This window comes from Oncorhynchus keta, unplaced genomic scaffold, assembly GCF_023373465.1.
Source record: "Oncorhynchus keta strain PuntledgeMale-10-30-2019 unplaced genomic scaffold, Oket_V2 Un_contig_18489_pilon_pilon, whole genome shotgun sequence".
Lineage (NCBI taxonomy): Eukaryota > Metazoa > Chordata > Actinopteri > Salmoniformes > Salmonidae > Oncorhynchus > Oncorhynchus keta.
The window spans coordinates 10,643-37,828 of record NW_026280946.1 but is presented as its reverse complement, the minus strand read 5'-3'; the positions used below and the strand labels follow the sequence as shown (position 1 = coordinate 37,828).

Here is a 27,186-nt window from a genome sequence, read left to right as displayed (position 1 = left end):
AGACTGTCCGCAATAGGCTGGACTGAAGGCTTGTAGGCCTGTTTTCCTCACCAGACAATAACGTCACCTAAGGGCACAAACCCACCATTGCTGGACCAGACAGGACATGCAAAAAGAGCTCTTCACTGACGAGTCACGGTTTTGTCTCACCGGGGTAGTTGGTAGGTTTCGCGTTTATCGTCGAAGGAATGAGCGTTACACCGAGGTCATCGGACTGAGCTTGTTGTCATTGGAGGCAATCTCAATGCTGTGCGTTACAGGGAAGACATCCTCCTCCATCATGTGGTGCCCTTCCTGCAGGCTCATCCTGACATGACCCTCCAGCATGAAAATGCCACCAGCCATACTGCTCGTTCTGTGCGTGATTTCCTGCAAGACAGGAATGTCAGTGTTCTGCCATGACCAGCGAAGAGCCCAGATCTCTATCCCATTGAGCATGTCTGGGACCTGTTGGATTGGAGGATAAGGGCTAGGGCCATTCCCCCCAGAAATGTACGGGAACTTGTAGGTGCCTTGGTGGAAGAGTGAGGTAACATCTCACAGGATGGCAAATCTGGTGCAGTCCATGAGGAGGAGATGCACTGCCATACTTAATGCAGCTGGTGGCCACACCAGATACTGTATGTTACTTTTGATTTTGACCCCCCCCCCCCCTTTATTCCATTTCTGTTAGTCACATGACTGTGGAACTTGTTCAGTTTATGTCTCAGTTGTTGAATCTTGTTATGTTCATACAAATATTTATACATGTTAAGTTTGCTGAAAATAAATGGAGTTGACAGTGAGGAAGTTTCTTTAATTGCTGAGTATATATATATTTTTTATTTCACCTTTGTTTAACTAGGCAAGTCAGTTAAGAACAAACTCTTATTTACAATGACGGCCTCTCCCCCACTCTTCACCCTCCCTTCCTTCCTCCCTCCCTCATATGATCCTATCACAGGCCCAGACAAAGATGCCTGTCAGATGGGGGTCTTACATTTGCTGTGGATTACATATAGATGATGGATCTCCCCAGTGCTCCAGCCCTCTCTCCCTCCTTAACTCCTTCCCGCCCTCCTTCCCTCCCCTTACAGTAGCTGGCTGGAGGTGTAGCAGTAATGAAATGTCATTACAAGGTCACTCAGAGCCTTGCGGTACACTGCTGCAGTGGGGGGGCAGAGTGTGTTATCCCGCAGCCTTATCATTGTTTGCACCATGCACTAGCCAGCTGAGCTAACCATCCACTAACCTCTAGATCCAGTATGGAGGGGAACACACACAGGAGCCTCAATGCACCTCACCATGGCTTTAGGGCTGTTCAGCAGGTGCAGTCCTATACTGTACATGTACACTTTACAGCTGGCAGAGACTGGCTGGAACACACTGGAAACCACTGACCTTATACTGACCAGTCTGTCTGTATGTATGTCACTCATCCCTCACGCCCAGTGGGCTCACATTGCCGCCAACGACAGAAGGAAAGAAAGGACATTTGTCGACTTGTGGGCCAACCAATCAGCTACACCCACTGGGATGGGGGCAAACCCCATAACAGAAAAAAACGGGGAGGAATGTGTATCCACGAACCAGCACAGTAACTGGTTCTATGACCAATGTCTCAAAAAACAAGTCATCATATGTGAGACCAAAAGACCTCAGCTCTGTTTGACAAGCCAGCCATGCTTCACAAACATCAAGAGGGTTGTAATGGAGATGTTTGTGGGAAAATCTGTAAAGGATACTACGTGGATAATCAGCTAAATGTATCTGGTCTCATAACAAATTGAAGACTGTTGGATGAAAATATCAGTTATTTTAGGCCTTTTGTTTCTGTGATTCTATGCTCATCATTCCTTAATAAAAGCTTTATAATAAGCCTCACGATTCATATGTCTACATTTGTCATTGACTGAGTGCTGTTTGTCCCCTTTTTTTCTGCCAGAAAATATTTGTGTTGAGCATGTGTAGGTGACAGCCTGCAGACGGCACATCAACAGCGTCTCACACACTTCTATTGGCATTGCATAGGAAAAGACACTAGGACCATTGTATTCTATCAGAAGCGTTCATCCTCTTGCCCACATATGAAAGCAGCATACCTTGCCTCTTCCCCTGAATCAGAGTTCAGTCGTTTTTCTTCCCTTTTACCTCTGCATTGTCAAAGTTGTCTACACACAGGTCCAATGGTGCTTGTCCAGCACTGTTGAACCTGCCGTCTGTGACTTACGTAATCCTATCTGTCTGCCTTGTTTTGTGCTGTTTTATAGGACAGAGGGTGAGAAAGAACAAATAACTAATCCCTCAGAGGTAAAATGAGGGATTCCAGAAATCCAACCGATAGCTCTGCTTGATGAAGAGCTAGTTCTGTACAGGGTCAACAAACTGCTGGAAGCAAATAGTGAAACCTCCCATTTTATTCACTTGATCTATTTCCTTTTTCGATTCATACATTGAGTATAAATGGAGTTACAAATATTTGACCACTACCGTGTCCATATAAGGAAGTACCTCAGTTGCCATTACTGTTTGACTCGTTCTATGGGGTCACACTGATGCTAAAGTGTTCTCTCTTTTTTACTGTGTGACACCTCTGCTGCCCTCTCCCTGTCACTAAGAGAGAGCGGGTGGGAGGGAGGGAGTGAAAAGAAAGGGAATGGGAGAAAGGGTGAGAGGGTCTCTCTCTCTCTCTCTCTCTCTCTCTCTCTCTCTCTCTCTCTCTCTCTCTCTCTCTCTCTCTCTCTCTCTCTCTCTCTCTCTCTCTCTCTCTCTCTCTCTCTCTCTCTCTCTCCCCCAGATGGAGACTCAGAGAAGGATACGTGTTTTCTCAACTGCACTTGTCCTCAAGTGACTGTATGGCTGGTTGTTTGTGTCAGTTAAGTGCAATACTGTTTAAGTCTGTGTAAAATGTATATCACTACATCTAAAGCGGTGAATATACAGTACAGAGTGTACAAAACATTACCAACACCTTCAAAATATTGAGTTGCACCCCACTCAGAACAGCCTCAATTCATCGGGGCATGAACTCCACAGGGTGTCGAAAGCATTCCACAGTTGTGTCAAGTTGTCTGGATGTCCTTTGGGTGGTGGACCATTCTTGATACACATGGGAAACTGTTGAGTGTGAAAACTCCTGCAGCGTTGCAGTTCTTGACACAAACCGGTGTGCCTGGCACCTACAACCATTCCCTGGTCATAGGCAATTACATGTTTTGTTTGGCCAATTCACCCTCTGAATGACACACAGACACAATCCATGTCTCAATTGTCTCAAGGCTTAAAAATCCTTCTTTAACTTGTCTCCTCTTCATCTACACTGATTAAAGTGGATTTAACAAGTGACATCAATAAGGGATCATATCTTTCACCTGGATTCAACTGGTCAGTCTATGTCATGTTCCTAATGTTTTGTACACTCAGTGGAGATGTAAGTTAATATGATTTAATGGACAATGCATTTAGGAGGTCATACTTTTGAATGACTTTTCAAGTTGTGAAGTGAGAAGCTGGTTTATTTAGAAATAGAGGATCATGGGACAGTCCTCCAGTTGACATGCATCACAGTGTCCCTGAGGTGTACCTATAGCAGACAGTCATCAGCACATCCTGTCAGTGTGTGTGTGTGTGTGTGTGTGTGTGTGTGTGTGTGTGTGTGTGTGTGTGTGTGTGTGTGTGTGTGTGGAGAGGGTAGGTTCCACACTGTAATAGCTCCCAGTGTTGTTAGTGAAGATGACATTTTTTGAGAAAGGTATTTTTGTTCCTTGAGAATGCAGCCTGCTCTGAAAATACTCTGTCAGACTGGACCAAGACCTTTCTTCTACTGTTGAAACAAGCAAGACCTTTCTGTCAGTGCTATTCTGAAAACACATTCAGTCTGAAACACAACTCACATGGCCAGTTTGAAGTGTTCTAATCTAACTTCTGTTTGACAGCGTCTTACTGACTGTGGCAGTCAGGCACGTCTTGACTTCTGAATGAAAAGCTCTTAGCATTTCCATTATGGCTACAGAATGATACCGACAGAGCACTTCAAATCAGCATCCTTTTGTCTGCCTTTTTACTACCTCTCTGGTAATCTAGTGTTGATAAGGTGCTTGATATGGTGACTTAAATGGCAGGCAGGTGTGTCACGGTGCATTATGGTGTACCACCGTTATGAGGTCACCTTTAGAATCCTGGACCTACCCTTTCCTCAGGTGTGTCACGGTGCATTATGGTGTACCACCGTTATGAGGTCACCTTTAGAATCCTGGACCTACCCTTTCCTCAGGTGTGTCACGGTGCATTATGGTGTACCACCGTTATGAGGTCACCTTTAGAATCCTGGACCTACCCTTTCCTCAGGTGTGTCACGGTGCATTATGGTGTACCACCGTTATGAGGTCACCTTTAGAATCCTGGACCTACCCTTTCCTCAGGTGTGTCACGGTGCATTATGGTGTACCACCGTTATGAGGTCACCTTTAGAATCCTGGACCTACCCTTTCCTCAGGTGTGTCACGGTGCATTATGGAGTACCACCGTTATGAGGTCACCTTTAGAATCCTGGACCTACCCTTTCCTCAGGTGTGTCACGGTGCATTATGGTGTACCACCGTTATGAGGTCACCTTTAGAATCCTGGACCTACCCTTTCCTCAGGTGTGTCACGGTGCATTATGGAGTACCACCGTTATGAGGTCACCTTTAGAATCCTGGACCTACCCTTTCCTCAGGTGTGTCACGGTGCATTATGGAGTACCACCGTTATGAGGTCACCTTTAGAATCCTGGACCTACCCTTTCCTCAGGTGTGTCACGGTGCATTATGGTGTACCACCGTTATGAGGTCACCTTTAGAATCCTGGACCTACCCTTTCCTCAGGTGTGTCACGGTGCATTATGGAGTACCACCGTTATGAGGTCACCTTTAGAATCCTGGACCTACCCTTTCCTCAGGTGTGTCACGGTGCATTATGGTGTACCACCGTTATGAGGTCACCTTTAGAATCCTGGACCTACCCTTTCCTCAGGTGTAACACGGTGCATTATGGTGTACCACCGTTATGAGGTCACCTTTAGAATCCTGGACCTACCCTTTCCTCAGGTGTGCAGTGTTGCCTTTTCATACTGGACTCCTGAATCAGTCCATTATGGTGTACCACCGTACGTCTCGTTTATTCCCCCTCCCATCCGCAAATAAAAACTTTTCTTCCCTTTGGGTCACGGTGAGAAATCGGTGTAACATGGATCATTATAGTGGCTGCGTGATTTACGGTTAAAAGGCAGCTTGTCTGACCTATGGAAAGAATAGGATGTAAGATCTTTTCCATCACGGACTTGGCAGTGCTGGGGTTGTCAGGCGAGAATGGATGTACCCCCACCCTGCTCTGAGGTGGAATGGCTGGAGGGAGACAGAAACAGAGGAAGGGAATGAGGTGAGGAAGGAAGAAGGAGAAGAAGAACCCTTTCCTCAGGATTGGGTAATGTGGAATAGTGGGTTTGTGCTAGCATAAATATTTTCTTCCCTTTGGTGGGAATGGGACATTATAGTGTTATTTACGGCCAGGTGGAAAGAATATGATGTGTCTGTTTCACGGACTTGGCGTCTGTCTGCATGGATGCGTTCTTGTGTGCCTCCATGTACAGTGCCCCCTAGATACTCTGTGCAGACACATATGAATGGGACAGACAGACAGACAGACAGACAGACAGACAGACAGACAGACAGACAGACAGACAGACAGACAGACAGACAGACAGACAGACAGACAGACAGACAGACAGACAGTATCAGCAGCCCCAAGCAGCACCAGCAACAGCAGCTGACTCAGGCCAATGTCCATGCGTCCTGTCTGCCTGCCTGAGGGGCTGAAGGAGTAGATACAGGATATGAACAGGAAACTCAAGCAGCCGTGTGGCTCACTGCTCTACTGCTGGGTCCCGCTGTCTTAAACTGGTTGTGTCCCAAATGGCACCCTAGTCCTTTATGGTGTGCTAGGGAAAAGAGGGACAATTCAGACATGCACATCTGGGCAACCTGCTCCCAGACTGGAACTATGAATGTTAGCTATAGATATGTAGATAGATCTAAATGCTGTCACTTGCGGGACATCTTGGTTACTCACATTCATAAATCATTTCAAATGATTTCACATTCCTTTGCACTTTAGGAAAACGTTCACTACATTGTCCTACTGTATCTTTTCAGTGCTGGAGAACTCTGGTGCTCGTGGCCTTGAATGTTCAATCAATCAATCAAATGTATTTTATAAAGCCCTTTTTACACCAGCACTTGTGCTTTACAGATACCCACTTTACAGATACCCACTTTACAGATACCCACTTTACAGATACCCACTTTACAGATACCCACTTTACAGATACCCACTTTACAGATACCCACTTGTGCTTTACAGATACCCACTTTACAGATACCCACTTTACAGATACCCACTTGTGCTTTACAGATACCCACTTTACAGATACCCACTTGTGCTTTACAGATACCCACTTTACAGATACCCACTTTACAGATACCCACTTTACAGATACCCACTTGTGCTTTACAGATACCCACTTGTGCTTTACAGATACCCACTTGTGCTTTACAGATACCCACTTGTGCTTTACAGGTACCCACTTTACAGATACCCACTTGTGCTTTACAGATACCCAGCCTAAACCACAAAGAGCAACCAATGCAGATGCAGAAGCACAGTGGTTAGAAAAATCTCCCTAGAAGGCTGGAACCTAGGAAGAATCCTAGAGAGGAACCAGGCTCCGAGGGGCCAGTCCTCTTCTGGTTGTGCCCGGTGGAGGGTACATGTGGCCGTTAAGGCTACAGTAGATGACCAGCAGGGTCAAATAAAGACAGACAGTTGTGCTTCATACTGAAACAGATTTTGTTAATGCTAACATTCCTCTAATGGTGCCTTGACCTTTGTGTCTTCCAGGCAGACCAGGGAACAGGAGACACCCCCGGACTTCTTCTACTTCTCTGATCTGGAGAGACACAACGCTGAGATCGCTGCCTTTCATCTGGACAGGTGTGTGTGTGTTACAGTGTGTGTGTGTGTGTGTGTGTGATGTGTGTGTGTGTGTGTGTGTGTGTGTGTGTGTGTGTGTGTGTGTGTGTGTGTGTGTGTGTGTGTGCTTGGGTGTGAGTTTGTGCACGTGTACACCATGTGTGGAGTTGGAGACATTTCCGGCATGACTAACACACACATCAAATGTTTTTTTGGGGGGGGGGGTAAATCAGCTTTAATACTGCAGATAGATTGTGGATTCTGTCAATGTAATTATCTGCATAATTTCCAATATATATTTTATATATATATATTTTTAAATGTAAAATACATTTGACATAAGTTATCTCTTGATTTATTTTTATCCCACCCTACCAACAACCCCTCCCATCTATCTTACATAACCATCCAGTCTTGACTTCTACTTGAGATGTTTCACATAAGTTCTGAACCTTTCTATTCTCATAGTTTACACTGATTTTAAATGAAAGATGAAAACATTTACTAAAAGTACTATTATATTATTGATTGACTGACCATGGCTGTTCAATTCACCCAGCAGTGCTATTTGCAAAGATAGCTTTAAGTAAATGCTGTGATTTTTCAGCCATTCCTGAACCTGCGACCAAAAACAAGCTACATGTTGACAGTACCAAAACAAGTGATCTAATGATTCTGTCTCTTCACAGCAACATCTACAGAGCTGGAATGGTTGAATCCCCCATATATATAACATTATATTGGTTGCAAGAATTTTGTATTATAACTTAAATGTAAAAGCTCTATGTTTTGAATCCAGCGTTGTTTTGTGTAGCAGCTCATAAACCACGTGCCACATGGAATCGGTTCATCAAAAATCTCTTCAAATGTATTTTTCAGCCTGTAAATCACAATACTGTCACTTTTTCGGTCCTTAAATGAAACTGGTTTACTTTTGTATTTTCTTGACACATGTTGTTCTTTAATAATAGGAATTGACGTCCCATTAATGGGACAGTGGTAAATCATGCAGCGCCTTGTGTCACGATCCCAGATTTTAGAGAAACAACAAATATTGACTTCTACTTCAATTCTTGTTAATATGACTGTACTGTCCAATTTCAGTAGCTATTACAGTGAAAAAAACCATGCTATTGTTTGAGGAAGCTCCTAACAACAAAACACTTTTTGACTTCCCATTAGGTTTGATAAATTCACCTCTGAAGGTGAAATGTGTATTTACATTCAGAAATCTTGCTCTTTCCCAAGTGTCGTTTTGTTTCCACTCGTTCAATTTGCAAAGAAAGGAATCTGTGAAAATCTAACCCTAAGCATTGTTTCAACCAGTCAAATCACGTTTGTATGTATTCCTCAGAGATCCTAGAATGTAATCAGACTTCATTATATCATTAGGGGTGTAATATAACCTATAGGACACCATATTTGGTCAGAGAGCTACGCCTTCATGACACGCCGATGACTCGGCCGGTCTTCACTTGATCGACTGGAACTTTGTCAAATAAGCACCAATCGGGGTCAAACAAAGCTAGCTAGATAGCCAATGAGCTGGGCTTTACGGCAGTTTACGGAGACCCCGTCCGTATCTGTTGCAAAGTATCGTTGCTAATCTTTTCCTTTTGTACAACAATTATAAGAATATGGAGGTTATGAAGTTATGGTAACTGGGTGTCTTGCAAATGTTGAACTTATAATATGGCTACTAATACTGGAAAAGCTAAATCAAAGTCCAAGTAGACAGATTTGATGATATTCTTGCAGAAAAATGTAATGTAAATGTGAATGTCTCCTTCAGGATTTGCCCAAATGTACCTGGGTGACTTCACACTAAAAGTCATGTGGTTTGCTCATACTTCAAGGTATCCATCTGAAACTTTGCACATACACTGCTGCCATCTTGTGGACACCATCAGAATTACAACCAGAGTGATGGCTAGATTTGTGACCTTTGTGTTGCATTTCAAAGATGGTGGTAGAAAAAAAACGGTTGGTTTTCTCTTTGTATTTTCTTCTACCAGATCTATTGTGTTATATTCTCCTACATTCAATTCTCATTCCCAAAAACTGTGTTTCCTTTCAAATGCTACCAAGAATATGCATATCCTTGCTTCAGGTCCTGAGCTACAGGCAGTTAGATTTGGGTATGTCATTTTAGGCGAATATTGAAAAAAAGGGGGCTATCCCTATAATGCTTACCTCAATTGTTTATACACAGCAGGCATCACACAAGCTTAGCAGGTGTTCTGTGACCGTGTTTTCACGCTCTCTGCCATCCAATACAAACACACACATGTATAGACTTTTACACAACTCAAACAAATGTCTATGTGGAATCAAGACAGAGACAGAAATGTATCTGGTATTATAAGGAAATTAGAGTTTTCTTCTAACAAAGTTACATTCTTGCAATTAGATAACACTTACTGATGAATGGAATAATGTCAGAATCTGTTCTAACCACCACTGTGAGTCTACATTTTCACAGTATCTGTTCAGTATGCCATCCTCATCAGACCAGGTGTAAGAACATCAACACTCATCACACCCAAGCACACCCAAGCACACACACACACACACACACACACACACACACACACACACACACACACACACACACACACACACACACACACACACACACACACACACACACACACACACACACACACACACACACACACATCTGTGCCTCGTTCCCTTGTTTTGGATAGAGGATAAAGCTCACTGTACTAGCAGGCCGGCAGTGTAGACACGTTTCACCCTCTCGCTCCCTCTCTCTCTCTCTCTGTCTCTCACACTCACACACACACACACACACACACACACACACACACACACACACACACACACACACACACACACACACACACACACACACACACACACACACACACACACACACACAGCCCAGTGGAATGCCATGTGAGGGCCAAAGGAATGTGTTTGTGTGGGCACAGTGGGCTGTGGAGAGGAAACCAAGGGACATGCCAATGCTGTCTGGGCATCATTCAAGGCAGGGAGGAGGTAACTGTGCTAGCCCCTAAAGACCAGCTTGTATTTAGGTTGTTAGGTTGTGTATGCCAAGCGGAGGCTGGCTATATGAATTACGGCCTTGTTGTTTGGCTCAGGGCTGCAACATCTTCTGGACAGCAGCCTGTGGAACTCTGCGTTCGTGTCCCATAGGGCACCCTATTCACTTTGTACTGCACTACTTTTTACCAAGTCGTGCACTGCAAAGGGTATAGGGTCCCTTTTGGAAGCGGCCTCTCAATCTGATCTAGATGTAGAGGCATGTGTAGGAAGAGGAGAGCAGGAGGAAATGCATAGCCTCTTCTCTTCACTCCCTCTATGGTTGGACAGTGGGCACTGTTGATACAACATTGTGTTATCGTTATACTGTGTAAGGGTTTAACTCAAAGCCTTTCCACTTCCACACATTGTACCATGTTAACCTACACTGTGCAATCCTCTACACTCTCTGTATGCACTACTCTACCCATGACAAGAGTGGGGTACAGGGAGGGAGGCAGGGAGGGAGGGAGGGAGGGAGGGAGAGGGAGAGGGAGAGAGAGAGGGAGGGAGGGAGGGAGGGAGGGAGGGAGGGAGGGAGGGAGGGAGAGAGAGAGAGAGAGAGAGAGAGAGAGGGAGGGGGAGAGAGGGGGAGAGGGAGAGAGAGAGAGCCTGGCTCCATACAGGAGTTCCTTTGTCATCTGGTTCATGGTGACTGTGCACTTTAAGCAGCTATAGCTCCTGAGAACTTTCATCTGGTGGCTAGGGTTTCATCCTTGCATCCCCACGCCCTGTCTCCCCGTCTCTCTCCCTGAGGGCTATGTCTTCAAGGTTACTCACATACACACCACACACACACACAAACCCACGCTCACACACTCCACTCCCAGGAGTCTAAGCCTTAGAGAGGTTATGCTGCAGGAAGCAATGACAAGGATGGTTAAAGAGGTATGGAATGAGTGGGAGGCCTGGCCCAGCTAGTGTGGCATAGACAGAAATAAGGTCAGTTGGAAGAGAGGACGCAAAAGTGAGAAGAAAAAGCAAGAAAAGGATGCACAGAGAGAAGGAGAGGGGTAGAGTAAAGGGATGAGAGTGGGGAGAGAGAAGGAGAGGGGTAGAGTAAAGGGATGAGAGTGGGAGATAGAAGGAGAGGGGTAGAGTAAAGGGATGAGAGTGGGGAGAGAGAAGGAGAGGGGTACAGTAAAGGGATGAGAGTGGAGAGAGAGAGAAGGAGAGGGGTAGAGTAAAGGGATGAGAGTGGGGAGAGAGAAGGAGAGGGGTAGAGTAAAGGGATGAGAGTGGGGAGAGAGAATGAGAGGGGTAGAGTAAAGGGATGAGAGTGGGGAGAGAGAAGGAGAGGGGTAGAGTAAAGGGATGAGAGTGGGGAGAGAGAAGGAGAGGGGTAGAGTAAAGGGATGCGAGTGAGGAGAGAGAAGGAGAGGGGTAGAGTAAAGGGATGAGAGTGGGAGAGAGAAGGAGAGGAGTAGAGTAAAGGGATGAGAGTGGGGAGAGAGAAGGAGAGGGGAGTAAAGGGATGAGAGGGAGAGAGAAGGAGAGGGGTAGTGTAAAGGGATGAGAGTGGGGAGAGAGAAGGAGAGGGATAGAACTTTAAAAGGATGAGAGTGGGGAGATAGAAGGAGAGGGGTAGATTAAAGGGATGCGAGTGAGGAGAAGAAGGAGAGGGTAGAGTAAAGGGATGAGAGTGGGGAGAGAGAAAAGAGGCTTCTCCCTCGAGAGTAAAGGTATGAGTTTTTAGTGGGGAGAGAGACAGAGTTTATTTGTGAGTAAGGGGATGAGATGGGGAGGAAGAGAATGAGAGGGGTAGAGTAAAGGGATGAGATTGGGGAGATAGAAGGAGGGGGTAGAGTAAAGGGATGAGATGGGGTTCCAGAAGGAGTGGGGTAAATGGATGAGAGTGGGGTAGAACAAGGAGAGGGGTAGATAAAGGGATGAGAGTGGGGAGAGGGGTAGTGTAAATTGATGAGATGGGGAGAAATCCAGAGAGGGGTAGATGTTTCACACTGATGAGATATGTAGAAGGAGAGGGGTCTTCCCTAAAGGGATGAGAGTGAGGGAGAGAGCCCCCGGAGAGGGGAAGACTAAAGGGATGAGAGTGGGAGAGAGAAGGAGAGGGGTAGAGTAAAGGGATGAGACTGGGGAGAGAGAAGGAGAGGGGTAGAGTAAAGGGATGAGAGTGAGGAGAGAGAAGGAGAGGGGTAGAGTAAAGGGATGAGAGTGGGGAGAGAGAAGGAGAGGGGTAGAGTAAAGGGATGAGAGTGAGGAGAGGAAGGAGAGGGGTCAAAAAGAAAGAAGATGAGTCTGAAAGAGAAGGAGAGAGATGGGGGTAGGAGATGCGAGGAGAAGAGCAGAGGGAGAAAGAGAAAGGGACCAGGAGAAAACTCTGGTTCCTGTCTCAACCCAGTGTGGTTTGAGAGAGTCGGATGCTGAAGTTCAATAAACAGAACTTTAAAAGCCATTGAAAGGAGCTGAAGGGATTATACTCTAAAATAGATGAATTATTAATCATATTTCACACGCACTAGCAGGAAGAAAGAGGCCCGTACACAAAACTCCACTGTTGACACTTTGGATTGAAAATCATTCCTGGCTTCTCCCTCGAGCAGGAAATTGTGTCCTGGTTTTTATGGCCTATCATTTACAGATGTTTATTTGTGATAATAGTTATTGATGATGTGGTGAGGTGAAGAGTATTCCATCATGGAGCCCTTATAGAAGAAATAAAATAAGGTATGAAAGGCCCTAAAACTCTTCTATCTCATCAGCATGTGGTTCCATACACAGTGTGTTTATGACATCACCATGGCTTGTAGAACAATGGTGTCATATATATTATCCCTTGTGGGATCAATAGTGTTATTGAATTGACTTAAATAAATATAAATCCAGACATCTACATTATGTTTAAAACTGATCTTGATATATGTGTATCTATGGTCTCTTCCCTCAGGATCCTAAACTTCCGGAGAGTGCCCCTGTGTGGTCTGGGAAGACTGGTCAACATGACCAGGGAGATCGGGATGTGACCAGGGACAAAAAGCTCTGGAGGACTTTCATCTCCCTACTTAGGTAAACACACTGTTACTAGCTACTGTTCTGACAACGATCCCTACAACATTCCCACAGACTACTTACTGTGTAGGTCTGTAAACTCAAAACTTAGATTAGATATTTATTTATTGTCTGTTCCTTAAAGATAACTTATTCCCACTATGGTTAGCGTTACTATGTGATCCTAGCTACAGCAGTAGTTGAGGATAGTTTCCATTCTTGTGACCAGGGAAAACTCTGGGTCCTAGCTACTGTGTAGGTCTGTAGAGGAGTCAGACTGGCTACTTAGATTAAAACTCTGGTTCCTAGCTACTGTGTAGGCCTGTAGAGGAGTCAGACTGGCTACTTAGATTAAAACTCTGGTTCCCAGCTACTGTGTAGGCCTGTAGAGGAGTCAGACTGGCTACTTAGATTAAAACTCTGGTTCCTAGCTACTGTGTAGGTCTGTAGAGGAGTCAGACTGGCTACTTAGATTAAAACTCTGGTTCCTAGCTACTGTGTAGGTCTGTAGAGGAGTCAGACTGGCTACTTAGATTAAAACTCTGGTTCCTAGCTACTGTGTAGGTCTGTAGAGGAGTCAGACTGGCTACTTAGATTAAAACTCTGGTTTCTAGCTACTGTGTAGGTCTGTAGAGGAGTCAGACTGGCTACTTAGATTAAAACTCTGGTTCCTAGCTACTGTGTAGGCCTGTAGAGGAGTCAGACTGGCTACTTAGATTAAAACTCTGGTTCCTAGCTACTGTGTAGGCCTGTAGAGGAGTCAGACTGGCTACTTAGATTAAAACTCTGGTTCCTAGCTACTGTGTAGGTCTGTAGAGGAGTCAGACTGGCTACTTAGATTAAAACTCTGGTTCCTAGCTACTGTGTAGGCCTGTAGAGGAGTCAGACTGGCTACTTAGATTAAAACTCTGGTTCCTAGCTACTGTGTAGGCCTGTAGAGGAGTCAGACTGGCTACTTAGATTAAAACTCTGGTTCCTAGCTACTGTGTAGGTCTGTAGAGGAGTCAGACTGGCTACTTAGATTAAAACTCTGGTTCCAAGCTACTGTGTAGGCCTGTAGAGGAGTCAGACTGGACATTTATATTTACCTCTAGTCAACAGTAGTATATTGTGTATTCACTATGCAGTATACAGCTTAGTTGAGTTTATTTGCAGGAACTACACAGAAAACACAGAATCTCCAGGAGTCCCCCAAAACACACACACACACTTCAAAACCCTTTCTGAAAACAAGCAAACTGCAAAGCACAATAATTCACCAGAAAGACTCCTATTTAGAGGCTGGATCCTAGTCCTCCCCTAACAAGGAGTCCCATAAATAATTCCCTTTAGTTTAGTGGTTCAGTGCTGGGCCAGTGGTGGAGAGGAACACAGACAGACAGACAGACAGACAGACAGACAGACAGACAGACAGACAGACAGACAGACAGACAGACAGACAACAGACAGACAGACAGACAGACAGACAGACAGACAGACAGACACAGACAGACAGACAGACATCTGACAGACAGACAGACAGACAGACAGACAGAAAGCTCTTGACAACAGACAGACAGACAGACAGACAGACAGACAGACAGACAGACAGACAGACAGACAGACAGACAGACAGACAGACAGACAGACAGACAGACAGACAGACAGACAGACAGACAGACAGACAGACAGGCAGACTGTTACAGACAGACAGACAGACAGACAGACAGACTGACAGACAGACTTAGCAGGCAGGCTTTACAGACAAGACAGACAGACAGACAGACAGACAGACAGACAGACAGACAGACAGACAGAAAGACAGACAGGACAGACATCTGTCAGAGGTAACCTAATCATCCTCATAGATGAGTTGTTAAAGCTCTTGTAAAGGCGGACAGAACAATCTCAAGCCCTCTGTCTGTTACTTGTCCTTCATTCAGTCCTTTCAATCCCACTACATGAACTAGAAGTAGACTGGTTTGAAAGGGACTTACAAAGCCCTTTACATGAAATTGGAAGTTCAGTATGTTACAAAATAATGTTTGATGGTTCCCCACCCAGACATGAGTTGGTGGCTAAAGTTAGTTACATTTGTCTGTCCAGTGGCTCTTTCAAGAAAACCTGTCTGCCTAACAATTGATTCCAGTTTCTCCTGGCCCAAAGACTAAGTAACAATGTCTGTCTGGAACCATCTAAGATTAAGTTGTAAAATAATGAACTTCCCCTTTAATGTAAATGGCCATTGCTGAGTTCTGGACTTCTAAAACCTGTCTTCAGACTGTCTGTTAGATCCCCATGCAGCCCAGTGAACAGCTATGTCTGGAATAACAGAGACCATTCTATCTGACAGGAGATTACTGCTACACTCAGACAGTTTGCTGGCTCAGCACTCTCTGTCTCCCTACTCTCTCTGAACCCAAGATTAAGAAACCAATACCAGTCTGGCTCGATAACACCCTGCCAGCTGTCTGTCTGTCTGACCTCTCTGTCTGTCTGTCTGTCTGTCTGACTCTCTGTCTTTCTATCTGACTCTCTGTCTGTCTATCTGACTCTCTGTCTGTCTGTCTGTCTGACTCTCTGTCTTTCTATCTGACTCTGTCTGTCTGACTCTGTCTGTCTGACTCTCTGTCTGTCTATCTGACTCTCTGTCTGTCTGTCTATCTGACTCTCTGTCTGTCTATCTGACTCTCTGTCTGTCTGTCTGTCTGTCTGTCTGTCTGTCTGTCTGTCTGACTGTCTGTCTGTCTGTCTCTGTCTGTCTGTCTGTCTGTCTGTCTGTCTGTCTGTCTGTCTGTCTGTCTGTCTCTGTCTGTCTGTCTGTCTGTCTGTCTGTCTGTCTGTCTGTCTGTCTGTCTCTCTGTCTGTCTGTCTGTCTGTCTGTCTGTCTGATCTCTGTCTGACTCTCTGTCTGTCTGTCTGTCTGTCTGTCTGTCTGTCTGTCTGTCTGTCTGTCTGTCTGTCTGTCTGTCTGTCTGTCTGTCTGTCTGTCTGTCTGTCTGTCTGTCTGTCTGTCTGACTCTCTGTCTGTCTGTCTGACTCTCTGTCTTTCTATCTGACTCTGTCTTTCTATCTGACTCTCTATCTTTCTATCTGACTCTCTGTCTGTCTGACTCTCTGTCTGTCTGTCTGTCTGTCTGTCTGTCTGTCTGTCTGTCTGTCTGTCTGTCTGTCTGTCTGTCTGTCTGTCTGTCTGTCTGTCTGTCTGACTCTGTCTGTCTGTCTGTCTGTCTGTCTGTCTGTCTGTCTGTCTGTCTGTCTGTCTGTCTGTCTGACTCTGTCTGTCTGTCTGTCTGACTCTCTGTCTTTCTATCTGACTCTCTGTCTGTCTGTCTGTCTGACTCTCTGTCTTTCTATCTGACTCTCTGTCTGTCTATCTGTCTCTATGTCTGACTCTCTGTCTGTCTGTCTGTCTCTCACTCTCTCTCGCTTTCTCTCTCCCTTCTCTCTCTCTCAACTTCCTCTTTCTCGCCCCCTCCCCCCACACACACTGTCCCCCTCTCCCCTTCCAATGCTCCCCTGCTGCCATCTAAAACCCTGTGTTTTCCTCTCTCCCCAGCCAATAACATTTGTTTCTACGGCGAGTGCTCCTACTACTGCTCTACTGAGCATGCTCTGTGTGGGAAGCCAGACCAGATCGAGGGTTCTCTGGCTGCCTTCCTGCCAGACCTGGCCCTGGCCAAACATGACCTGGAGGAACCCTTGGAGACGATCCTACCACAAACGCAAGAAAGCAGAGTAAGAGACAGACACTCCTTCCACAAATGCAAGAACATGCATATACATTTATAGAGAACAAGGAAGCAGAGTAAACACACAGCCTTTACCCTTTAAGAGAACAAGGAAGCAGAGTAAAACACACAGCCTTCAATAACTGTGTATCCTTAATATATAAGGTCACTTCACACCCCTGATTACCCAGAGTTCACTGGGGTTCACCAGATGACACCTCATTACAGAAGGTGCCATGGCATGCCTTATCAGGAAGTGCCTCAGCAGGAACAGCCAGTACTCTAAGGAACACATTCTCCAGATCCCCACCTCTGATAAAAATAGGTAGATTGGTGTTGCAGGAGAAGTAGCAGCTCATTATAAACTGAGTTAGTTGCCCCGGGAGACAGGGTCTTCTCTCACTTCCATGTTCCTGTGTTCTTTGATTACGTCAACAGAGTGCAAAGAGAGAACATGGAATGACTCCATCTACTTTCTTTGATACTTTCACTGTCTCTATATCTGTCCATCTCTGCCTTTCACTGTGTCACTGTGACTTCATCTCTTTCACTTGATTTGTCACTGTGACTTTCTTACTCATACTCTCCTTTTTACTTCTCACACCTTGTCTCCTCCCCTTCTCTCTCTCTCTTTCACTTTCCCCTCTCCCTCCTCTCTCTCAACCTCTCTCTCTCTTTCACTTTCCCTCTCCCTCCCCTCTCTCAACCTCTCTCTACCCTTCTCTCTCTCTTTCACTTTCCCTCTCCCTCCCCTCTCTCAACCTCTCTCTCTCTTCTCTTTCCCTCTCCCTCCCCCTCTCAACTTCTCTCTACCCTTCTCTCTCTCTTTTCACTTTCACTTTCCCCTCTCCCTCCCCTCTCTCAACTTTTCTCTACCCTTCTCTCTCTCTTTCACTTTCACTTTCCCCTCCCTCCTCTCCTCCCCTCTCTCAACCTCTCTCTCTCTTTCACTTTCCCCTCTCCCTCCCCTCTCTCAACCGCTCTCTACCCTTCTCTCTCTCTTTCACTTTCCCCTCTCCCTCCCCTCTCTCAACCTCTCTCTCAATTCAATTCAATTCAATTCAAGGGCTTTATTGGCATGGGAAACATGTGTTAACATTGCCAAAGCAAGTGAGGTAGACAACATACAAAGTGAATATATAAAGTGAAAAACAACAAAAATTAACAGTAAACATTACACATACAACAGTTTCAAAACAGTAAAGACATTACAAATGTCATATTATATATATATATATATATATATATACATATATATACATACACATATACATATATACATATACACATATATACATATATATATACATACATACATATATATATATATATACATACACATACACATATATATACATACACATATATATATATATACATACACATACATATATATATATATACATACATACATATACACAATGTACAAATAATTAAAGGACACAAGATAAAATAAATAAGCATAAATATGGGTTGTATTTACAATGGTGTTTGTTCTTCACTGGTTGCCCTTTTCTCGTGGCAACAGGTCACAAATCTTGCTGCTGTGATGGCACACTGTGGAATTTCACCCAGTAGGTATGGGAGTTTTTCAAAATTGGATATGTTTTGAATTCTTTGTGGATCTGTGTGATCTGGGGAAATATGTCTCTCTAATATGGTCATACATTGGGCAGGAGGTTAGGAAGTGCAGCTCAGTTTCCACCTCATTTTGTGGGCAGTGAGCACATAGCCTGTCTTCTCTTGAGAGCCATGTCTGCCTACGGCGGCCTTTCTCAATAGCAAGGCTATGCTCACTGAGTCTGTACATAGTCAAAGCTTTCCTTAATTTTGGGTCAGTCACAGTGGTCAGGTATTCTGCCGCTGTGTACTCTCTGTGTAGGGCCAAATAGCATTCTAGTTTGCTCTGTTTTTTGTTAATTCTTTCCAATGTGTTAAGTAATTATCTTTTGTTTTCTCATGATTTGGTTGGGTCTAATTGTGCTGTTGTCCTGGGGCTCTGTAGGGTGTGTTTGTGTTTGTGAACAGAGCCCCAGGACCAGTTTGCTTAGGGGACTCTTCTCCAGGTTCATCTCTCTGTTTGTGATGGCTTTGTTATGGAAGGTTTGTGAATCGCTTCCTTTTAGGTGGTTGTAGAATTTAATGGCTCTTTTCTGGATTTTGATAATTAGTGGGTATCGGCCTAATTCTGCTCTGCATGCATTATTTGGTGTTTTACGTTGTACACGGAGGATATTTTTGCAGAATTCTGCGTGCAGAGTCTCAATTTGGTGTTTGTCCCATTTTGTGAAGTCTTGGTTGGTGAGCGGACCCCAGACCTCACAACCATAAAGGGCAATGGGCTCTATGACTGATTCAAGTATTTTTAGCCAAATCCTAATTGGTATGTTGAAATTTATGTTTCTTTTGATGGCATAGAATGCCCTTCTTGCCTTGTCTCTCAGATCGTTCACACCTTTGTGGAAGTTACCTGTGGCGCTGATGTTTAGGCCAAGGTATGTATAGTTTTTGTGTGCTCTAGGGCAACAGTGTCGAGATGGAATTTGTATTTGTGGTCCTGGTGACTCGACCTTTTTGGAACACCATTATTTTGGTCTTACTGAGATTTACTGTCAGGGCCCAGGTCTGACAGAATCTGTGCATAAGATCTAGGTGCTGCTGTAGGCCCTCCTTGGTTGGTGACAGAAGCACCAGATCATCAGCAAACAGCAGACATTTGACTTGGATTCTAGCAGGGGAGGCCGGGTGCTGCAGACTTTTCTAGTGCCCGCGCCAGTTCGTTGATATATATGTTGAAGAGGGTGGGGCTTAAGCTGCATCCCTGTCTAACCCCACGACCCTGTGTGAAGAAATGTGTGTGTTTTTTGCCAATTTTAACCGCACACTTGTTGTTTGTGTACATGGATTTTATAATGTCATATGTTTTACCCCCAACACCACTTTCCATCAGTTTGTATAGCAGACCCTCATGCCAAATTGAGTCGAAGGCTTTTTGAAATCAACAAAGCATGAGAAGACTTTGCCTTTGTTTTGGTTTGTTTGGTTGTCAATTAAGGTGTGCAGGGTGAATACATGGTCTGTTGTACGGTAATTTGGTAAAAAGCCAATTTGACATTTGCTCAGTACATTGTTTTCATTGAGGAAATGTACGAGTCTGCTGTTAATAATAATGCAGAGGATTTTCCCAAGGTTACTGTTGACACATATTCCACGGTAGTTATTGGGGTCAAATTTGTCTCCACTTTTGTGGATTGGGGTGATCAGTCCTTGGTTCCAAATATTGGGGAAGATGCCAGAGCTAAGTATGATGTTAAAGAGTTTTAGTATAGCCAGTTGGAATTTGTTGTCTGTATATTTGATCATTTCATTGAGGATACCATCGACACCACAGGCCTTTTTGGGTTGGAGGGTTTTTATTTTGTCCTGTAACTCATTCAATGTAATTGGAGAATCCAGTGGGTTCTGGTAGTCTTTAATAGTTGATTCTAAGATCTGTAGTTGATCATGTATATGTTTTGCTCTTTGTTCTTTGTTATAGAACCAAAAAGATTGGAGAAGTGGTTTACCCAGACATCTCCATTTTGGATAGATAATTCTTCGTGTTGTTGTTTGTTTAGTGTTTTCCAATTTTCCCAGAAGTGGTTAGAGTCTATGGATTCTTCAATTGCATTGAGCTGATTTCTGACATGCTGTTCCTTCTTTTCCGTAGTGTTTTTCTGTATTGTTTTAGTGATTCACCATAGTGAAGGCGTAGACTCAGGTTTTCCGGGTCTCTATGTTTTTGGTTGGACAGGTTTCTCAATTTCTTTCTTAGATTTTTGCATTCCTCATCAAACCATTTGTCATTATTGTTAATTTTCTTCGGTTTTCTATTTGAGATTTTTAGATTTGATAGGGAAGCTGAGAGGTCAAATATACTGTTAAGATTTTCTACTGCCAAGTTTACACCTTCACTATTACAGTGGAACGTTTTACCCAGGAAATTGTCTAAAAGGGATTGAATTTGTTGTTGCCTAATTGTTTTTGGTAGGTTTCCAAACTGCATTCCTTCCACCTATAGCATTTCTTAATGTTACTCAGTTCCTTTGGCTTTGATGCCTCGTGGTTGAGTATTGCTCTGTTTAAGTAGACTGTGATTTTGCTGTGGTCTGATAGGGGTGTTAGTGGACTGACTGTGAACGCTCTGAGAGATTCTGGGTTGAGGTCAGTGATAAAGTAGTCTACAGTACTACTGCCAAGAGATGAGCTATAGGTGTATCTACCATAGGAGTCCCCTCGAAGCCTACCGTTGACTATGTACATACCCAGCGTGCGACAGAGCTGCAGGAGTTGTGACCCGTTTTGTTGGTTATGTTGTCATAGTTGTGCCTAGGGGGGCATATGTGGGAGGGGATGCTGTCACCTCCAGGCAGATGTTTGTCCCCCTGTGTGCTGAGGGTGTCAGGTTCTTGTCCGGTTCTGGCATTTAGGTCGCCACAGACTAGTACATGTCCCTGGGCCTGGAAATGATTGATTTCGCCCTCCAGGATGGAGAAGCTGTCTTCATTAAAATATGGGGATTCTAGTGGGGGGATATAGGTAGCACACAGGAGGACATTTTTCTCTGTTAGGATAATTTCCTTTTGAATTTCTAGCCAAATGTAGAATGTTCCTGTTTTGATTAATTTAATGGAGTGAGTTAGGTCTGCTCTATACCAAATTAGCATACCCCCTGAGTCCCTTCCCTGTTTCACACCTGGTAGTTTGGTGGATGGGACTACCAGCTCTCTGTAACCTAGAGGGCAACCAGTGGGTCCGTCTCCTCTATACCAGGTTTCTTGCAGGATGACAATGTCTGTGTTACCGATTTCTTTGGTGAAGTCCGGGTTTCTGCTCTTTAGGCCAAAGGCAGATGACCTCAGGCCTTGGATATTCCAGGATGATATAGTGAAGGCTTTTTGTTCCATAGAATGTCCAATGTTGTTGGTCGTGTGGTTTGGCCTCAGGCCAGTAAGTGTGAGCAGAGCCTGCTGAGCCCTCCCCTCTCTCAACCTCTCTCTACCCCTCTCTCTCTTTCCCCTCTCCCTCCCCTCTCTCAACCTCTCTCTACCCCTCTCTCTCTTTCCCCTCTCCCTCCCCCTCTCTCAACCTCTCTCTACCCCTCTCTCTCTTTCCCCTCTCCCTCCCCTCTCTCAACCTCTCTCTACCCCTCTCTCTCTTTTCACTCTCCCTCCCATTCACTCCCCTAAGACCCCTCCCTTCCTCTCTCCTTCTCTTGTCAAGTTGCTGTGTGCCTCCCTGCTCTGCTTTCGAGCAGCAGGGGTCTGTCCTTAACAACACACACACATACACACACACACATCATGGCTCGACAGGAAGGGAGGGGAGCTGCCAAAAGGGACCAAACAAAGCCTCTCACACTATCTAAATGTCACTCTCTGTGTGTGTGTGTGTGTGTGTGTGTGTGTGTGTGTGTGTGTGTGTGTGTGTGTGTGTGTGTGTGTGTGTGTGTGTGTGTGTGTGTGTGTGTGTGTGTGTGTGTGTGTGTGTGTGTGTGTGTGTGTGTGTGTGTGTGTGTGTGTGTGTGTGTGTGTGTGCCCGCGTGCCCATGTGATTGGTTGTCTGGTCAGGTGGGAGGTGGACCCAGACTACTGTGACGAGGTGAAGCAGACTCCTCCCTATGACCGTGGTTCTCGTCTGCTTGACATCATGGACATGACCATCTTTGACTTCCTCATGGGTGAGGACAGAAGCTCCATTACACGCTATTCCCTCCACTGCACTCTATTCCCTATATAGACATTCTTGGTGAATAGGGGTCCTCTTTTCCTATGTATATTAATGTTGTTTACCTCTGTATCCAGGTAACATGGACCGGCACCATTACGAGACTTTTGATAAGTTTGGAAACGAGACCTTCATCATCCATCTGGACAATGGAAGAGGGTGAGGAGAAAACACAACACATCTCAACTCCTTTTATCTGTTCTCCAGACAGCTGGTCTGATTTGTCACGTAGCCTTCTAAAACTCTCTTTCATTAACTTCAGTTCTGAGTTGTTACACGAAGCAACAGCTCAAAGCAAAGGCATAACAAATGTTTTAAAGGTATTTTTAATGTCTGAGGTATGCGGTGCATTTCAGAATCAAGCTACAAAGGCATGTGGCAAAACTCTCAGTCCCTGACTGTCACACTCAATGGCAAGGGAATGTGAGTGGAATGTTGAATGAGAATAGAATGTTCGGGACTCTGCAGCTTTCAGTAGGATGACTTCTTCACTGATCCTGAGAGAGGTGCTGCTGTTGGTGACTGTGAGACAGACTGTGAGGAACACAGACCAAGGTGTTGTATTATCAGCCAGTAAGTGGTGTTGCTTGGCTCACCTCTCTCCTCTCCTCTCCTCTTCTTTGCAGGTTTGGGAAACACTCCCATGACGAGCTCTCCATCCTGGTGCCTCTGAGCCAATGCTGCAGGTCAGTACCTTTACCTCTCTTTCTCTCTCTCTCTCTCTCTCTCTCTCTCTCTCTCTCTCTCTCTCTCTCTCTCTCTCTCTCTCTCTCTCTCTCTCCTCTCTCTCTCTCTCTCTCTCTCTCTCTCTCTCTCTCTCTCCCTCTATCTCTTCTCTCTCTCTCCCTCTATCTCTCTATCTCTCTCTCTCTCTCTCTCTCTCTCTCTCTCCCTCTCTCTCTCTCTCCCTCTCTCTCTCTCTCTCTCTCTCTCTCTCTCTCTCTCTCTCTCTCTCTCTCTCTCTTTCTCTCTCTCTCTCTTTCTCTTTCTCTCTCTGTCTCTCTCTATAATTAGTGTATCCCTTTTTAAGAAGTCCATCTAATGTAAGACCTCTTGCCTCTCCCCCTTCCTCTCTTCACCCGCCCTTCCACCTCCACTCCCTCTCTCCCCTCCTCATCCCCTTCCTCCCTTCCCCCTCCCTTCCCCCTCCCCTCCCTCTCTCCCCTCCTCCCCGTCCCACAGAGTGAGGAAGTCGACCCACTTGCGTCTGCAGCTGCTCGCCAAGGAGGAGTACCAGCTGAGCCGTCTGATGGAGGAGTCCCTGCTGCGTGACCGCCTCCACCCCGTCCTCATCCAGCCCCACCTGGAGGCCATGGACCGGAGGCTGCGCCTGGTGCTCCAGGTCCTGGCTGTCTGCGTGGAGAAGGAGGGCTACAGTAACGTGGTGGAGGTGGACGACCACCACTGGGCCAGAGAAGCCAGAGGGGGCAGGGACACAGCCACCCACAGGAACCCAGGGCACAGGTAGTGAGGCCTGGCTAGGAAGAGAGGGAGATGGGGGGTGGAGGGGTGGTACCCCTGGTTCTCCCGCTTCTCCCCATCCTGGACCTCCAAAGAAACTACCGTTGATGTTGAACCAACCATGGGTGTCTGGTCTGACGGAGAGACTGACTGGATCCTGTGACTGTGCGGGAGCCGCCATTTTGAATTCAGTGAATTCCGAGACTTGCCGTCAATGCCTCTATGGAACCTCCCATGTACGTGTGTTTATATATAGGTACTGTTGGTCCACAGATATAGCAGTGAGCTGAGGAGAGAAGAGGCCTGGTCTTTGCTAAGTACCAATGTTTTATTACTTCTCTTGGACATGATAAATAGGGACCATTTTGATTTTACTTTGTTGGTTTTCTTATTTTATTTTTGGGGGGGTTGTTTGAATGCGAAGGCTATCATTGTTTGTTTGGGTTAGCGCTAAGCTAGCTACAGTATATTTACACAACCAAATGAGATTTTACTTTAACAAGTTAAAATGTGGTTTGAGATTAATTTATGCACAGTAACTGGAGGAATGGAATAGAAGGTTTATAAAGCTTTCATTTTAAAGGGAGAGTATGAAAAGAATATAGTATATTATTTATGATGAATTTATCAGTTGCCTCCATTTTCAACCCATCACTATCTATGACTTTGCTTATAGGCCTCCATTACTATGAGACATTATACAAGAGGCTGTTTACAGTACAGAAAGTACCTGGTATTTACTAAGAAATTACATGGTAAAATGGTAATTGTACAGTAATACCCCATTAATTACTACATAAAGTACTCATTTGGTACTTTGGGATTCAAACAAGCATTTAAATATACACCATTTTGATCCAGGTAGTTCCCAATTGTAGTGAATTTTAAGCATAAAGTATAGTGAAAGCCCCAGCTAGAACTCAGTGATGCCACGTAGTTTCCTAATAAGTACCACCTAAATACCTGTCGAAGCAGTACACCATTAAAGAAAGTGCTACCGGTTTCGTTTTCAATAAAGCTTTCAGTTCAACTTAAATTCAGTGTTCAAAGCCTGGATGGAAGCAGCTCTCTTAAACAAGGGCTCTTATTGAAGCACCTCTCAGCAGCCCAGAAGTTGACTAGTGTTGAGTGCCCTTGCCCTAGTCCATTCAAATTAGATATCATCCAATCTTTCCATTTCTTTTCATCAAAGCCTTCCATCAAAATGTGTCACTCGTTCATGGTTGGCACTTAAGATAATTGCTGCCCAATTTATTCAGAAATTCTGCATGTTTAACTGAGGAACTTCTAAATCAATGTTTTGCTGGAATGGCTGGAATGAAAACATGCTGCGTGGTTTACTAGGACATGTTTTTCAAGGACATGAGAATAGCCTTTACAGGAAGTTGTGATAGATGATGACAGTGTGACCAACAGGGCTGAAATGTTTGTTTTTGCTTAGATCTCACGTTAGCTGGGCCTATCTGTTCTGGTCTCAGCTGGCATGGCAGTCCTGACTTACAGGATGTGGATACAAAGGGTACCTCCCAAATGACATCCTAACCCCAAAGGGCTCTGGTCAAAAGTAGTGCACTATATATGGAATAGGGTGCCATTTGGGATTCATACAAATAATAATAATAATACAGGACTGTAAATACTGCCATGAGAGAATATCAATATTACTATTCATTTAATAGGCCTTCGAGGTCTTGGTAAAAATCCCCATGTATCTGCATATCATGTAACAAGTGAGAGATTTTTGCTGTTTTTCCCCAAAATACATGATCTCTTTGCTTTATCCCCACATGAGATTATTTTATTACCAACAATCTCTCACCAGTTTTGCTCACACTTCACGCAGCCTCAAGGTGACGTCAGTAACAGCGAAATGATTATTTGGGAGAAATAGTCTAGTCTCTCTCCATGTGGATATAAAGATAGGTTGGAACTGTGATTACAGTGTATACCAGTATACAAGTCAGATGCACTACCCTGTTGTCATGCCATTCATCTTTTATACCAACTAAAGTTACCATTACAACACCAAACAAATGTCAAATGCAGTTTTCTGTGTGCACAATGTTCCTGTTGTACTGTTCAACGCTTGTCCAAATGAACATAGCATTTATTGACGTGTCGTAACATTTAAACATGGATGTGGAAATAAGGGGTATATTCTAAGGTTTTTCTTTTTTTGAAACATTTCTCTTTATGTTTTGGTACTAATTATGTTTTGGTACTAATTATGTATTGGTACTAATTATGTTTTGGTACTAATTATGTATTGGTACTAATTATGTTTTGGTACTAATTATGTATTGGTACTAATTACTGTTATGTCCATTTTATGATCTGAAAAGCTGTCTTTGATTGCTGGAAGCGTTGAGCTCTATACAGGCGTTCTATATTCCACCAATAGCCCCTAGAATCTGGCTACGTATGGCTAACCTGGTGCCTGTGGAATGTTGGGTATACTGAATGTTTCAGGTGGCCATACGAACAGGACTACAACTACATAGAGTTCACACTACAGCCTGTGTGACCTGGATCCTCAGACTAAGTTGAAAGAGTTAACATTATACATTTACGTTTGAGTCATTTAGCAGACGCTCTTATCCAGAGTGACTTACAGTAGTGAGTGCATACATTTTTGCATACTTTTTTGTACTGGTCCTCCGTGGGAATCGAACCCACAACCCTGGAGTTGCTCTACCAACTCAGCCTTCTCCTCCCTTCATACAGCAGCAGTTAAAGGGTTAACTCAGCCCTGGGCGTTGTACTTGCGATTTTCATATTGTCACTGTAAATATCTATAAATATATTGGAAGACCTAAGAGGCTGCAGCGATACGCTTCTGTTCTGTTTTCTCCTATTTCATTGTTGCTGTGAACATCTGTTAGCTAAATGATAAAGGTGTGCAATAAAACAATTACAACAAAGAGTGTGTGTGTGTGTGTGTGTGTGTGTGTGTGTGTGTGTGTGTGTGTGTGTGTGTGTGTGTGTGTGTGTGTGTGTGTGTGTGTGTGTGTGTGTGTGTGTGTGTGTGTGTGTGTGTGTGTGCGTGTGTGTGAGTGTGTGTCTGTGTGAGTGTGTGTGTGTGTGTGTGTGTGTGCGTGTGTGTGTGTGTGTGTGTGTGTGTGTGTGTGTGTGTGTGGGTGTGTGTGTGTGTGTGTGTGTGTGTGCGTGTGTGTGTGTGTGTGTGTGT

The 27,186-nt window shown here is 44.6% G+C and overlaps 1 pseudogene; it reads left to right on the top strand.

Annotated features, from left to right (window-relative positions):
- The window catches only part of LOC118375288 (extracellular serine/threonine protein kinase FAM20C-like), an 86,775-nt pseudogene extending 59,853 nt beyond the window's left edge, over positions 1–26,922 (top strand).
- The last annotated feature ends 264 nt before the right edge of the window (positions 26,923–27,186 follow it).